The sequence below is a fragment of the Plectropomus leopardus genome, chromosome 3 (assembly GCF_026936395.1).
Source record: "Plectropomus leopardus strain MGB_pleo_1.0 chromosome 3, ASM2693639v1, whole genome shotgun sequence".
NCBI classification, from domain to species: domain Eukaryota; kingdom Metazoa; phylum Chordata; class Actinopteri; order Perciformes; family Serranidae; genus Plectropomus; species Plectropomus leopardus.
In genome coordinates, this window is record NC_142178.1 from 21,612,657 (window position 1) to 21,618,656 (window position 6,000).

Consider the following 6,000-nt stretch of genomic DNA (forward strand, 5'->3'; position numbering starts at 1 on the left):
CTTAGCATGCTATTTTGTTCTTAACTGAGGTGTTTTCAGCAGTTTTTGGGACATGTCAAATTTTGACATTTTTGCCATACTATAGCCTTGCTTCTTTGGTCATTTTTTCAACATGCAATATTACGTTGTTTTGGGTTGTTTTTGCACTTTTAAATGCTATAGCAAGTGTCAGCACGCTATATTATGCTGAGCTGAGGTATTGTCAGCTGTTTTTGGGACATGTCAAATTTTGCAAATTTTGCCATACTATAGCCTTGCTTCTTTGGTCATTTTTTCAACATGCTATATAATGTTGTTTTGGGGTGTTTTTGCACGTTTTAATGCTATGGCGTGTCTTAGCACGCTATTTTATGCTGGTTTGAGGTCTTTTCAGCAGTTTTTGGGACATGTCAAATTTTGCAAATTTTGCCATACTATAGCCTTGCTTTTTTGGCCATTTTTTCGGCATGGTCTATTTTCGTTGTTTTGGCTGTTTTTTGCACGTTTTAATGCTATGGCGTGTCTTAGCATGCTATTTTGTTCTTAACTGAGTATTTTCAGCTGTTTTTGGGACATGTCAAATTTTGACATTTTTGCCATACTATAGCCTTGCTTCTTTGGTCATTTTTTCGACATGTTGTATTACGTTGTTTTGGGTTGTTTTTGCACTTTTAAATGCTATAGCAAGTGTCAGCACGCTATATTATGCTGAGCTGAGGTATTGTCAGCTGTTTTTGGGACATGTCAAATTTTGCAAATTTTGCCATACTATAGCCTTGCTTTTTTGGTCATTTTTTCGACATGCAGTATTACATTGTTTTGGGTTGTTTTTGCACGTTTTCATGCTATGGCGTGTCTCAGCACGCTATTTTATGCTGGTTTGAGGTCTTTTCAGCAGTTTTTGGGACATGTCAAATTTTGCAAATTTTGCCATACTATAGCCTTGCTTCTTTGGTCATTTTTTCGACATGCAGTATTACATTGTTTTGGGTTGTTTTTGCACGTTTTCATGCTATGGCGTGTCTCAGCACGCTATTTTGTGCTGTTTTAAAGTGTTTTCAGCTATTTTTGGGACATGTCAAATTTTGACATTTTTGCCATACTATAGCCTTGCTTCTTTGGTCATTTTTTCAACATGCTATATAATGTTGTTTTGGGGTGTTTTTGCACGTTTTAATGCTATGGCGTGTCTTAGCATGCTATTTTGTTCTTAACTGAGGTATTTTCAGCTGTTTTTGGGACATGTCAAATTTTGACATTTTTGCCATACTATAGCCTTGCTTCTTTGGTCATTTTTTCAACATGCAATATTACGTTGTTTTGGGTTGTTTTTGCACTTTTAAATGCTATAGCAAGTGTCAGCACGCTATATTATGCTGAGCTGAGGTATTGTCAGCTGTTTTTGGGACATGTCAAATTTTGACATTTTTGCCATACTATAGCCTTGCTTTTTTGGTCATTTTTTCGACATGCAGTATTACATTGTTTTGGGTTGTTTTTGCACGTTTTCATGCTATGGCGTGTCTCAGCACGCTATTTTATGCTGGTTTGAGGTCTTTTCAGCAGTTTTTGGGACATGTCAAATTTTGCAAATTTTGCCATACTATAGCCTTGCTTCTTTGGTCATTTTTTCAACATGCTATATAATGTTGTTTTGGGGTGTTTTTGCACGTTTTAATGCTATGGCGTGTCTTAGCATGCTATTTTATGCTGGTTTGAGGTCTTTTCAGCAGTTTTTGGGACATGTCAAATTTTGCAAATTTTGCCATACTATAGCCTTGCTTCTTTGGTCATTTTTTCAACATGCAATATTACGTTGTTTTGGGTTGTTTTTGCACTTTTTAATGCTATAGCAAGTGTCAGCACGCTATATTATGCTGAGCTGAGGTATTTTCAGCTGTTTTTGGGACATGTCAAATTTTGCAAATTTTGCCATACTATAGCCTTGCTTCTTTGGTCATTTTTTTAACATGCTATATAATGTTGTTTTGGGGTGTTTTTGCACGTTTTAATGCTATGGCGTGTCTCAGCACGCTATTTTATGCTGGTTTGAGGTCTTTTCAGCTGTTTTTGGGACATGTCAAATTTTGACATTTTTGCCATACTATAGCCTTGCTTTCTGGTCATTTTTTCCACATGCAATATTACGTTGTTTTGGGGTGTTTTTGCACTTTTTAATGCTAAAGCAAGTGTCAGCACGCTATTTTATTCTTAACTGAGGTGTTTTCAACTGTTTTTGGGACATGTCATATTTTGACATTTTTGCCATACTATAGCCTTGCTTCTTTGGTCATTTTTTCAACATGCCATATAATGTTGTTTTGGGGTGTTTTTGAATCGTTTAATGCTATGTTGTCCTTCTTAGCACGCTTATTTTATCCTTAACTGAGGTATTTTCAGCTTGTTTTAGAGGGACATGTCAAATTTTGCACAATTTTTGCCATACTATAGCCTTTGCTCTTTTGCTCACTTTTTTCGGACATGCTATATACAACCCACAATGTTGTTTAGGGTCAAGTTTTTGCATCGCTGTTATGTGAGTCGGCATGTTATTTTATGCTGGTTTGAGGTCTTTTTCAGGGGAGAGTTTTGGACATTTCAATTTTGACAAACAAAAATTTTGCCATACTATAGCCTTGCTTCTTGGTCGCTGTTTTTCAACATGGTATACCCCTAATGTTGTTTTGGGGTGTTTTTTAACATTTTTAATGCTATATGGTTCTCAAGCATCGCTATTTTATGCTGTTCTGGAGGTCTTTTCAGTTGTTAACATTTTGGGACATGTCAAATTTTGACATTTTTTACATCACTGCAGCACAGCACAATGCGAGGCCTTTGTCTTTTTTTGGTCATTTTTCGACATGCAGTATTACATTGTTTTGGGTTGTTTTTGCATCGTTTTAATGCTATATGTATGCGGTCTTCCAGCACGGCTTATTTTATGCTTGGTTTGAGGTCTTTTCTTAGCAATGTTTTTTGGACATGTCAAATTTTGACATTTTTGCCATACTATAGCCTTGCTTTCTGGTCACACTACCCTGAAAAATGAGACTTCCAAACCCCTTTTTTCCACATGGCAATATTACGTTGTTTTGGGGTGTGTTTTTGCACTTTTTTAATGCTAAAGCAAGTGTCAGTAACCACGCTTATTTTATTCTTAACTGAGGTGTTTTCAACTGTTTTTGGGACATGTCAAATTTTGACATTTTTGCCATACTATAGCCTTGCTTCTTTGGTCATTTTTTCAACATGCTCTATAATGTTGTTTTGGGGTGTTTTTGCACGTTTTAATGCTATGGCGTGTCTCAGCACGCTATTTTATCCTTAACTGAGGTATTTTCAGCTTGTTTTTTAAACATGTCAAATTTTGACATTTTTGCCATACTATAGCCTTTGCTTCTTTTTGGCGTTTTTTCTCGACATGTTAAATATTATTATTGTTTTGGGTTATTTTTGCACGTTTTTGTGCTATGGCATGAGTCACCACGCTATTTTATGGTGGTTTGAGCTGTTTTCAGCAGTTTTTGGGACATGTCAAATTTTGACATTTTTGCCATACTATAGCCTTGCTTCTTTGGTCATTTTTCGACATTACGCAGTATTACATTGTTTTGGGTTGTTTTTAACGTTTTAATAACATGGCGTGTCTCAGCACGCTATTTTATGCTGGTTTGAGGTCTTTCAGTAGTTTTGGGATATTAAATTTTGACATTTTGCCATACTATAGCCTTGCTTCTTTTTTGGTCATTTTTTCAACATGCTGTAATTTTGTTTTGTAAGTATTTTTGCACATTTTAATGTGCTATGGTCTTAGCATGCTATTTTGTTCTTAACTGAGGTATTTTCAGTTGTTTTTGGGACATGCTGTCAAATTTTGACATTTTTGCCATACTAGTAAGCCTTTGCTTTCTGGTCATTTTTTCAACATGCAATATTACGTTGTTTTGGGTTGTTTTTTTGCACTTTTTAATGCTATAGCAAGTGTCAGCATGCTATTTTATTCTTTAACTGAGGTGTTTTTAATCATTTTGGGACATGTCAATTTTGACATTTTTGCCATAACCTATAGCCTTTTTGGCTCATTTTTTCAACATGCAATATTACGTTGTTTTAAATGCTTTTTGCACGTTTTCCATGTTATGGTCGTGTCTCAGCAACGCTATTTTATGCTGTTTTCAGGTGTTTTCAGGTGTTTTTGGGACATGTCAAATTTTGGTTACATTTTGCCCTTATAGCCTTGCTTCTTTTTGGTCAGCTCTTTTTCAACATGCTAGATAATGTTGTTTTATTTTGGGGTGTTTTTTGCATCGCTTTCATGCTATGGCGTGTCTTTAGCATGCTATTTTGTTCTTAACTGAGGTGTTTTCAGTTGTTTTTGTGGTCATGTCAAATTTTGACATTTTGCCATACTATAGCTCCCGGTCATGTCATTTTTCAAATGCTATATAATGAAGTGTTTGGGGTGTTTTTGCACGTTTTAATGCTATGGCATGTCTTAGCACGCTATTTTATCCTTAACTGAGGTATTTTCAGCTTGTTTTTGGGACATGTCAAATTTTGCCAATTTTTGCCATACTATAGCCTTTGCTTCTTTTGGTCATTTTTTTCAATTATGCTAATGTTGTTTTGGGGGTGTTTTTTGCATCGCTTTAATGCTATGGCGTTGTCTCAGCGTTGCCAATATTTTGTTCTTAACTGAGGTGTTTTCAGCAGTTTTTGGGACATGTCAAATTTTGCAAATTTTGCCATACTATAGCCTTGCTTTCTGGTCATTTTTCCATGCATAGTCAATATTACGTTGTTTTGGGGTGTTTTTTGCGTAACCCTTTAATGCTAAAGCAAGTGTCAGCACGCTATTTTATTCTGAACTGAGTAAGTGTTTTCAACTGTTTTTGGACATGTCATATTTTGACATTTTTGCCATACTATAGCGCTTGTTTTTTTGGTCATTTTTTCAACATGCCATATAATGTTGTTTTGGGTGTTTTTGCAACGCTTTAATGCTATATGGCGTCTTAGCATGCTATTTTGTTCTTAACTTGAGGTGTTTTCAGCTGTTTTTTAGGACATGTCAAATTTTACATTTTGCCATACTATAGCCTTGCTCTTTTTGGTCATTTTTTTTGACATGCAGTATTACATTGTTTTGGGGTTGTTTTTGCATCGCTTTACTTTGCTAATGTATGGCGTGTCTTAGCATGCTATTTTGTTCTTAACTGAGGTGTTTTCAGCAGTTTTTATGACATGTCAAATTTTTACATTTTTGCCATACTATAGCCTTGCCTTTTTGGTCATTTTTTCGACATGCAGTATTACATTGTTTTGGGTTGTTTTTGCACGTTTTAATGCTATGGCGTGTCTTAGCATGCTATTTTGTTCTTAACTGAGGTGTTTTCAGCAGTTTTTGGGACATGTCAAATTTTGCAAATTTTGCCATACTATAGCCTTGCTTCTTTCTGGTCATTTTTTCGAAATGCTATATAATGAAGTTTTTGGGGTGTTTTTGCACGTTTTAATGCTATAGCAAGTGTCAGCACGCTATTTTATTCTTAACTGAGGTGTTTTTAACTGTTTTTGGGACATGTCAAATTTTGACATTTGCCCATACTATAGCTCCTTGCTTCTTTGGTCATTTTTTCAACATGCTATATAATGTTGTTTTGGGGGTGTTTTTAAAAATCGTTTTAATGCTATATGGCGTTGTCTCAGCACGCTTATTTTATCCTTAACTGAGGTATTTTCAGTTTCAGCTATTTTGGGACATGTCAAATTTGCCAATTTTGCCATACCGCATAGCCTTGCTCTTTTTGCTCACTTTTCGACATGCTATATAATGCTGTTTAGGGAATGCTTTTTGCATGATTTTAATGCGCTGAGCCGTTCTGGCTTTTATTTTATGCTGGTTTGAGGTCTTTTTCAGCTGCGTTTTTGGACATTTCATTTTTGACATTTTTTGCCATACTATAGCCTTGTTTTTGGTCATTTTTTCAACATGGTATATACTAATGTTGTTTTTTGGGA